Here is an 8,281-nt window from a genome sequence, read left to right as displayed (position 1 = left end):
ATGCTTGTAGTTGTTACATGGTGCCCTTAATACATCATGACTACTCCGAGGTAATGGTCTACAATCTACAGTTTCAACGGGCCGGTAAAGTGTGGTGTTTGTGTCTGTGGCGTTGTTATTTCTATAGTATGTCATTTGTCGTTTGATAATGTGTTCCAGTGTGTCAAAAGTGGCCTCACGTTTCCCGACTGCCGAACAACGATGACCGAGAGAAGCTACTGTAGTAAAGGGGTGATGCGCTAGGCTTCCATGATCTTTTGAGATGAGGTTCCCTCTAACTGTTGTCTTGGTGGACCAAATACTTCGTACCCAAGCCAGAAATGTACCACCATGACACTTTTCTTCAGCATGAGTGTGTGTGTGTGTCTGTGTGTGTTGGTCTATTTGTCTCTGTATATCTGCCGGTCTCTCTGTCTGTCTGTTAGCCTCTCTGTATGTGTGTGGGCTGCATGGTTGTTTGCTCTGTGCCATGGGCAGCGTATGCAGCTGTACACGGAGCTGCAGACACAAAGTATGTCCGGGACTAGTGTTGTTTTGGCAGATGGGTGAAACAACAAGACCACACTGGAAGACTGTGGGCCAATAAGACAAACAGTGGGATGAAAACAACCCCTTTGGTTGAACAATTAATCCCTGTTCCATTGCCACAGGCTTTCCCATAGAGACCAATACTGAGCCACACCCTTATAGGACAACATGACAGAGCATTGAGGTGGGTGGGCAGAACCAGGAAGTGACTGGATTTTGTTGTTTTACTAACAACCCAATTAAGGATCTTAGTTTGCGGCAGAATACACACACACATACTATAAAAGCTACGGCGTCAGGGAGAGGCTCTTGGTTCCCCAGTCTCTGCAATAGGCCCTATATGATAGGTAAGGCTGACAGGCTGCAGATGTAACAATTAGCAAAGCCCTGTGATTAGCTGAGACAGACAGAGGGGTTAGACAAACGGAACCGTATGAGTCACCCGCTTCCACACACACTATAATGAGGTGAGGTAAACACACACACTGTAAGAAAGGCAGTTTGAATGGTGAGGATCCCTATGTCTACATCTTTCACATCACTCTAGTCCAGAGTGAATACATCATGTCTGTTTCCAGTCTAACCCTCTCCTCTCCTGGCACTGTGAGTTGGGACTTTTCTTTGCCCAAAGCCTCCTCTTTCATTCGTTCTTCTTTGTCGTCTCGCCGTATAACAAACCAGTTGATGTCCGATGTCTTGGCCCGATTCAGTCTCTTTCAATCTCCTTCTGTCAATCTCATAGTCTTTGTATGTTCCCCGTCTTTGCATTGATTCCTATTGTAAAGCCAGCAGCTGCAACTGAGGGAACAGAAACAAGCTGCCACTCCCATTGTGGGCAGTCAGTGTCGTGTAGCAAAGTAGCTGAGGCTGTATATCTTCATAAGCACCATCAACAGATGCACCTTATCGTCGCTGTCTGATGAAAACATCACCAGAACAGAAGCTTTTCAGGAAATGTATAAAATGACCATATTTTCCCATTTAACGAACATACAACTATTAAACTTCATTTGAATAAATATTGATGGTCCTAGAGTTCTGAAATGTTCAGAGCACGTTGAGTTACTGCTTTGCGAAAAACCGAGTTACAAAGTTTTCATCGGACAGTGACGTTATGCTAATAAATAAGACATAACCAGGACTGTGAATAATGCCTTTCTCAGTTGAATAAATATGCATATTCTTCATTGATATCAAGAAACGATCAATTGCATTCAAATCGATTTTTGAACCAACTGAAACTGAAACCTTGACAGACTACTGTGTGTACATACTTATGTAGCCTAGCCTATGTGTTTTGCCTTACAGGCAACCAGTGTAGGCCTGCAGTAGTTTAAATATTAACCATGCAGCTGGATTTTGGAAGTTCATACACGAGAGTATTAGTGGGGGGGTGAGGGATGGGGCAAGGCACTCTCTCACACAGAAAATAAAAGGAGGGGCAGTGGTTTAGCATATGACATCATCCCTATTTTAAATAAAGCTCAGGCCATGTTCTTCATTGGTTCCTAGCTGGAGAAATCGATTTTTTTTTGGAGGGGGGGGGCATGCTTCTCCTTCAATTTCACCCTCGCTCGACTATGTGGTAACTCCACTCATTCGATTCTTCATTTTCAGAGTGGTCTGCTTTTGTGGTCCAAAGAACGTTACTAAAGGAGGGATGCACGTCGTTTGAACAAGTCAATTGAATCTACAGCTTCATTGTGAAGCTTGACAGTGAAGGGAGCCAGCTGCACGTTTGATTGTTTATCCTCTAAATTTACAACGTCTGCGTCGACATATTTGGTCTGTTTTTGTCCAGCCAGAGAGGAAGTAGCCTTAAAAAGGAGTAGCCTACGACGGTCCCTGAAATAATTTGGGGAAACGCTGCGAAGCGTGCCTCGACTTTCTTACGGTGAGTGGGAATTTATAGATTGTAGCACGAGCCAGCAAATGTCTTGCAAAAACCAATTTCTATGCTACATTGTTGCCATTTTGGCGTATTTTGATAATTTTCTGCTAATTCATGCTGGTTTCGTGTTAAACAATGGCTTCTACTTTATCCAAACAAAGCTCATGAAATTACACAGATCAAACGTTCGTTGTTGAAAGCCCGTGTTTTCTATCGGGATTTGATGTGATGCCTACAACGTCGGTGGAGAGTTTGGGCGGTGGTTTCCTTTCCCTAAAACAGCCTTGTCAATGCGCATTAGGTGACTGGACACACAACTGTATATGTAGCCTGTATGTTAATTGAATCAATAATTTATTGACTAACCTCGGCACCAAACTTCCCCCTATTATGCCCCAGCTCAGACTCTCATTGTTCTGAGAATGAGGGCCCCAAATGGCTACTGCAAAACTGGGGTTAATTTACCGTTCATGATTATGTCCTGGGGTTTGGGCTTCGCTAAGTTCTGTGGCTCGCCGGTAAACTCTGCTCTGAAATTGCGTTTTCTAATGGAGAGCTGGTGGATAGCGATCCCATTATCGATTGACAACCCAATCGAAAGTGCCTCCTTAACTGTTTCATTTCTATATGTAATCCTAAATGTCTTTGTTGGTTACATTGCTGAATCAATATCACATTAAACACACCATTAACATCCAGCTGAAAATCTAATGTAAGCTAAATTGATCGAGAAGCATATAGGCCTGCGCCTGCCCATCACAATTTCCCTATCACAATATGTTGCGTTACTTTTTACACCAACATCAAGTCAGTGAAAACGGGAGTGTCTGTCTGGCGCATCTCGGAGATGACTGGCTGCTAGATTATACTGCTCACCAAGATTCACATCGCTGTTTGTTTTCATACTCACCTACACATCCAGAGATATCACCCATGACAACAGACTGAGACTGGGCAGAGCTAGAGGGAGAGGTCAGAAGCATCCGATGGCTATGTGATACTGTCATCTGGGTTTTGGCTCCAAATACATATGACATAATCCATAATCCTGCTATCCCACCTGCCCCATCTCAATGTCACTGATTGGGTGTCAACAGAAGTCTATCAAATGACAGACTCAATCTGATCAAGAATCAATCGAACAGCATCAGTCTGGTCGTGTCTGCTGTTGTCATCAATTGTTCTGTTTCGTATAACAGGCCTCTCTCTGATCAAGTGTTATCTTTCACTGATAAATCTGAAAAAGTGTTAATTGTGTTAAATTGTTATTTGATTTCTTAAAGGAGACGTGACTGTTTTTCTTTTGCTAATGTGGTGAATGTGATCGTGTTTGGTTTTCGAGTGTTGTTGTAGGGATATATATATCTATCCGTTTCAGGGTGTTGCATTGACTGAGAGGTTACGTTGCTGCAGGGGTTTGACAGTGACACCCGCTCGCCCACCCTGAGTGGGGAGTGTATGTCCTCGCTCAGCGGTGACCTCTCAGGCAACCCTCTGAGTGTGAATTATCACTGCAGGGGTGTGAAACCATCTCTCACTGATGCCTATGGCAGCCTGGGCTCCTAACAAGATCAGGGGTGTCAAACATGCAGTCAGGGAGGGGGGTCCAATATGGCCCGCGGGTGCTCTTATTATTATAACATATATTTTTAAATATACTTTAAAATGACTAAAAACCAAATCAACTGTCAATTATAATGGACCTACATTCAAACAGTTTCTTGAATGTGTCCAGCTCACTAATAATCACCTACATGTCAGGGAGCATTGAAAATTCCGGAAACTATAGACGGAGGACAATATTTAGCTTATTTTTAAATATAACAAATTCTGTAGCCTGCCTTATTGAAGACCAAATGTGGCCCCTGGGGGAAAATGACTTTGATACCTCGGTTTAAGATAATACCACTACCCCTTTACGGTCGCCACTTCCTCTGTCCTCATCCTAAACCTCTGCAGTGTCAGGTCTAAATAGACTAGAGGTTGGTAGTCAGTGACCTAGAGTCTAGTTTTAATTATGGGCTCTTTTGGCATAGAAGAACTATATCACACTACGTCAATAAGTGGGGGAATTCAGGGGACTCTCCCAACAAATCGCAGGGAGGACAGAACAAAACGCTGCAATTCAAAACCAAAGTTTTCAGGCAAAACCTTTGCGGTGGTTTTGCAGGTAGTTGATGCGATGGACTAGTTAACTGTAAGGTTGCAAGATCGAATTCCCGAGCTGACCAGGTAACCTGTCGTTCTGCCCCTGAACAAGGCAGTTAAACCACTGTTCCTATGCCATCATCGAAAAATAAGAATTTGTTCTTAACTGACTTGCCTAGTTAGATAAAGGTAAAAAAAAAAAAAACTCTAATCTCTGATCTCCATTAGAGGTTGACCGATTAATCGGAATGGCCGATTTCAAGTTTTCATAACAATCGGAAATCTGTATTTTTGGGCGCCGATTTATAAATAAATAATAAATTTATACCTTTTTTTATTTAACTAGGCAAGTCAGTTAAGAACACATTCTTATTTTCAATGACTGCCTATGAACGGTGGGTTAACTGCCTTGTTCAGGGGCAGAACGACAGATTTTCACATTGTCAGCTCGGGGAATCAATCTTGCAACCTTACAGTTAACTAGTCCAACGCAATAATGACCTGCCTCTCTCTCGTTGCACTCCACAAGGACTGCCTGTTACGCAAATGCAGTAAGCCAATGTAAGTTGCTAGCTAGCATTAAACTTATCTTATTAAAACAAACAATCATAATCACTAGTTAACTACACATGGTTGATATTACTATATATTATCTAGCGTGTTCTGTGTTGCATATAATCTGTCTGAGCGGTGGTAGGCAGAAGCAGGCGCGTAAACATTCATTCAAACAGCACTTTCGTGCGTTTTGCCAGCAGCTCTTTGTTGTGCGTCAAGCATTGCGCTGTTTATGACTTCAAGCCTATCAACTCCCGAGATGAGGCTGGTGTAACCGAAGTGAAATGGCTAGCTAGTTAGCGCGCACTAATAGCGTTTCAAACGTCACTCGCTCTGAGCCTTCTAGTAGTTATTCCCCTTACTCTGCATGGGTAACGCTGCTTCTAGGGTAGCTGTTGTCGTTGTGTTGCTGGTTCGACCCCAGGGAGGAGCGAGGAGAGGGACGGAAAGCTATACTGTTACACTGGCAATACTAAAGTGCCTATAAGAACATCTAATAGTCAAAGGTTAATGAAATACACATGGTATAGAGGGAAATAGTCCTATAATTCCTATAATAACTACAACTTAAAACTTCTTACCTGGGAATATTGAAGACTCATGTTAAAAGGAACCACCAGCTTTCATATGGTCTCAAGGAACTTAAACGTTCGCTTTCTTGCATTGCACATATTGCACTTTTACTTTATTCTCCAACACTGTTTTTGCATTATTTAAACCAAATTGAACATGTTTCATTATTTATTTGAGGCTAAATTGATTTTATTGATGTATTATATTAAGTTAAAATAAGTGTTCATTCAGTATTGTTGTAATTGTCATTATTACAAAAACATTTTTTTTTTTAAATCTGCTCATTAATCCGTATTGGCCTTTTTGGTCCTCCAATTATCGGTATTGGCGTTGAAAAATCATAATCGTTCGACCTCTAATCTCCATCTTGCTATTCAGTATTTTATGAAAGTGGATAAAGTATTGACAGTTTCCCTATGCCAGAAAAATACCCTAGTTACTGCTTTTGTCTATGGTTGGGTTGACGAGACTACCCTACGTGCAGGTTTAGGATCAGTATTACCAACACTAAAATCATCCTTATCGCTGTAGTTATTGAAAGAGAACTGACTTTAGTTCAGCCTCGTAGAACTAACGTTCTCTCGATGAGAGTCATGTGATTGGCAACCAACTGGTCTTGGAATGTAAATGCACTGGTGCACTTCAAATGGTTCCTCTCCTGTAGTCTGGACGCCCTTGTTAGTCAGCATGGTGCCCTATGGGGCAGCTGCAGTTGTCTATTTTAGGTAAGACTAACAGAAATCCAGGTGGTTGGCATTGCATTGTTTCCGATCGCGTGACCGGGACCGCTGCTTAAATTGGATACAGCCGTAAAACTCTGCAGGTCAGTATCTGAGTTATTTCGTTGGGCGCCTTCAACAAATTCACTTAAATAATGGTCTTGGGAGTGCGGGTGTCACAAAAGTGTGCTGTTGACTCATGGCTTTCCACTTGTATGGTTGCTAATGCGTCCTTATTTGCGCTGGTCATTGTTGGGGCCATGTGAAAGCATCAATGAAACAGCTGCTGAGATATTACGCAATGCATGTCAAGGTCACTGGGCTCAAATCCATTTTCTTTGCCCTGCATAGTGAGCAGATGATATACTACCTAATTACACACCCTGACGGGACTAGCTATTATCTGCCCTATCAACTGCCATAAAATCCCTAAATTTGCTGCATTACGTATGGCACACATCTGCTGTGAAATACAATTACAGTAGGTTTCATCATGCATTCTCTCGCTGGTTTCTATGGCGTCTCAGTAAGTCGGCCCCAAATATAGGGAGTAGGGTGCTATTTGGGACACGGTCTCCAGTCTGGAAGGGCTCCTGCCGGCTGTCCCATGGGAAGCTGTGGTTGGTTGTGCTGCTGTAGCGCTTGCCACTGTGGTGGTCTGTGCCTTGGCATTCGGTGTTCTCTTTATTAGCCATGAAGCAATGGACACGCACTGCTTTTGGACTCTGTGGCTGCCTGACATTGTGACATGTGGCTCTGTGCTCTGCTATGAGCCAAAGTGTTCAGCACATTCAGGAATTTGTTTGTCAGATCCTTTGTGTTCTGGTCTGACTGTGCGATGCTTGCTCAAGGAACTATTAAGTCCACTTAGTTAATATTTTTCCAATGAGGCCTCATTCAAATCTGGTTTGTTATAATGGGCTGCTTTGGGACGAGGTTTGATTTGTGGTTAGGCGTTGACCCCAACGTTTGAGGTGTGTGTATGACGGCCCTTGCTGTCTGTGTGTGTTGTGGCTGGTTACACACATCCTGCTTTGCTCTGGTCTGCCTCTTGACCCATGAGTAACCTAGGTCTGTGTGTTCAGTAATAGAGGCATGGTGTGTGTGCCCCCAAGTGTGTGGCAGGCGCAATGGGATCAGTCCATCTGGCCTGGGCTCACCCTGGCTGCTCATAGCTCTGGTAACTGATCTGGCCCTGAGGCAGCAGCACCACAGAGCACAGCTACTTTCCACTATTGACTTACTTCCTGATCCCCAGAGAGAAGCAGCCCTGTAGCCATCCCACTGTAAGCCTCACCCTCCCCATCCCTCCAAAGCCTGGTGTCCCTGGTCTGTCGTGGCTTTATCTCAATTAGTCTTTCAGTGATTCCCTGCAACCTATCCCCTTGCCTCCTTCGCAAACCCTTCAGACTTTCTCCAATGGGGTTTGAGAAGATGTGAGGAATCAAGGATTTATGAATTTAGAGCCCTAGTGTCCCAGGTCTGGTTGTTCTCGTGGGATTTTTGCCAAAACCTAGCGTGCCAGCTGATACCCCTGTCCCCCTGCCCTGGCTAAACTAATCCATACGCCCCTCTATGCCCTAGGACAAAGGGGGCTCAGTGGGCACAGGGGCAGACAATGGGCCCTGTCTGTTACCTTTTAATCCTCAGATTACCCACTGACAACCAGCACACACGGCTACCCGGAGCGTTGGACTAGTAACCGAAAGGTTGCAAGTTCATATCCCCGAGCTGACAAAGTACAAATCTGTCGTTCTGCCCCTGAACAGGCAGTTAACCCACTGTTCCTAGGCCGTCATTGAAAATAAGAATTTGTTCTTAACTGACTTGCCTAGTTAAATAAAGGTTTAAAAAAATACAAATAAAA

The 8,281-nt window shown here is 43.6% G+C and overlaps 1 protein-coding gene across 1 annotated transcript in view; it reads left to right on the top strand.

Annotated features, from left to right (window-relative positions):
- The first annotated feature begins 2,039 nt into the window (after positions 1–2,039).
- LOC115142604 (mucin-2-like) overlaps positions 2,040–8,281 on the top strand; it is a 36,742-nt gene continuing 30,500 nt past the window's right edge. The window contains exon 1 of the mRNA XM_029682185.2: positions 2,040–2,422. The gene's annotated coding sequence lies outside the window, so the exon portion shown is untranslated. The remainder of the gene's footprint in view (positions 2,423–8,281) is intronic.

Source organism: Oncorhynchus nerka, linkage group LG15 (genome assembly GCF_034236695.1).
Source record: "Oncorhynchus nerka isolate Pitt River linkage group LG15, Oner_Uvic_2.0, whole genome shotgun sequence".
NCBI lineage: Eukaryota > Metazoa > Chordata > Actinopteri > Salmoniformes > Salmonidae > Oncorhynchus > Oncorhynchus nerka.
This window is presented reverse-complemented; position numbering and strand designations above follow the sequence as displayed.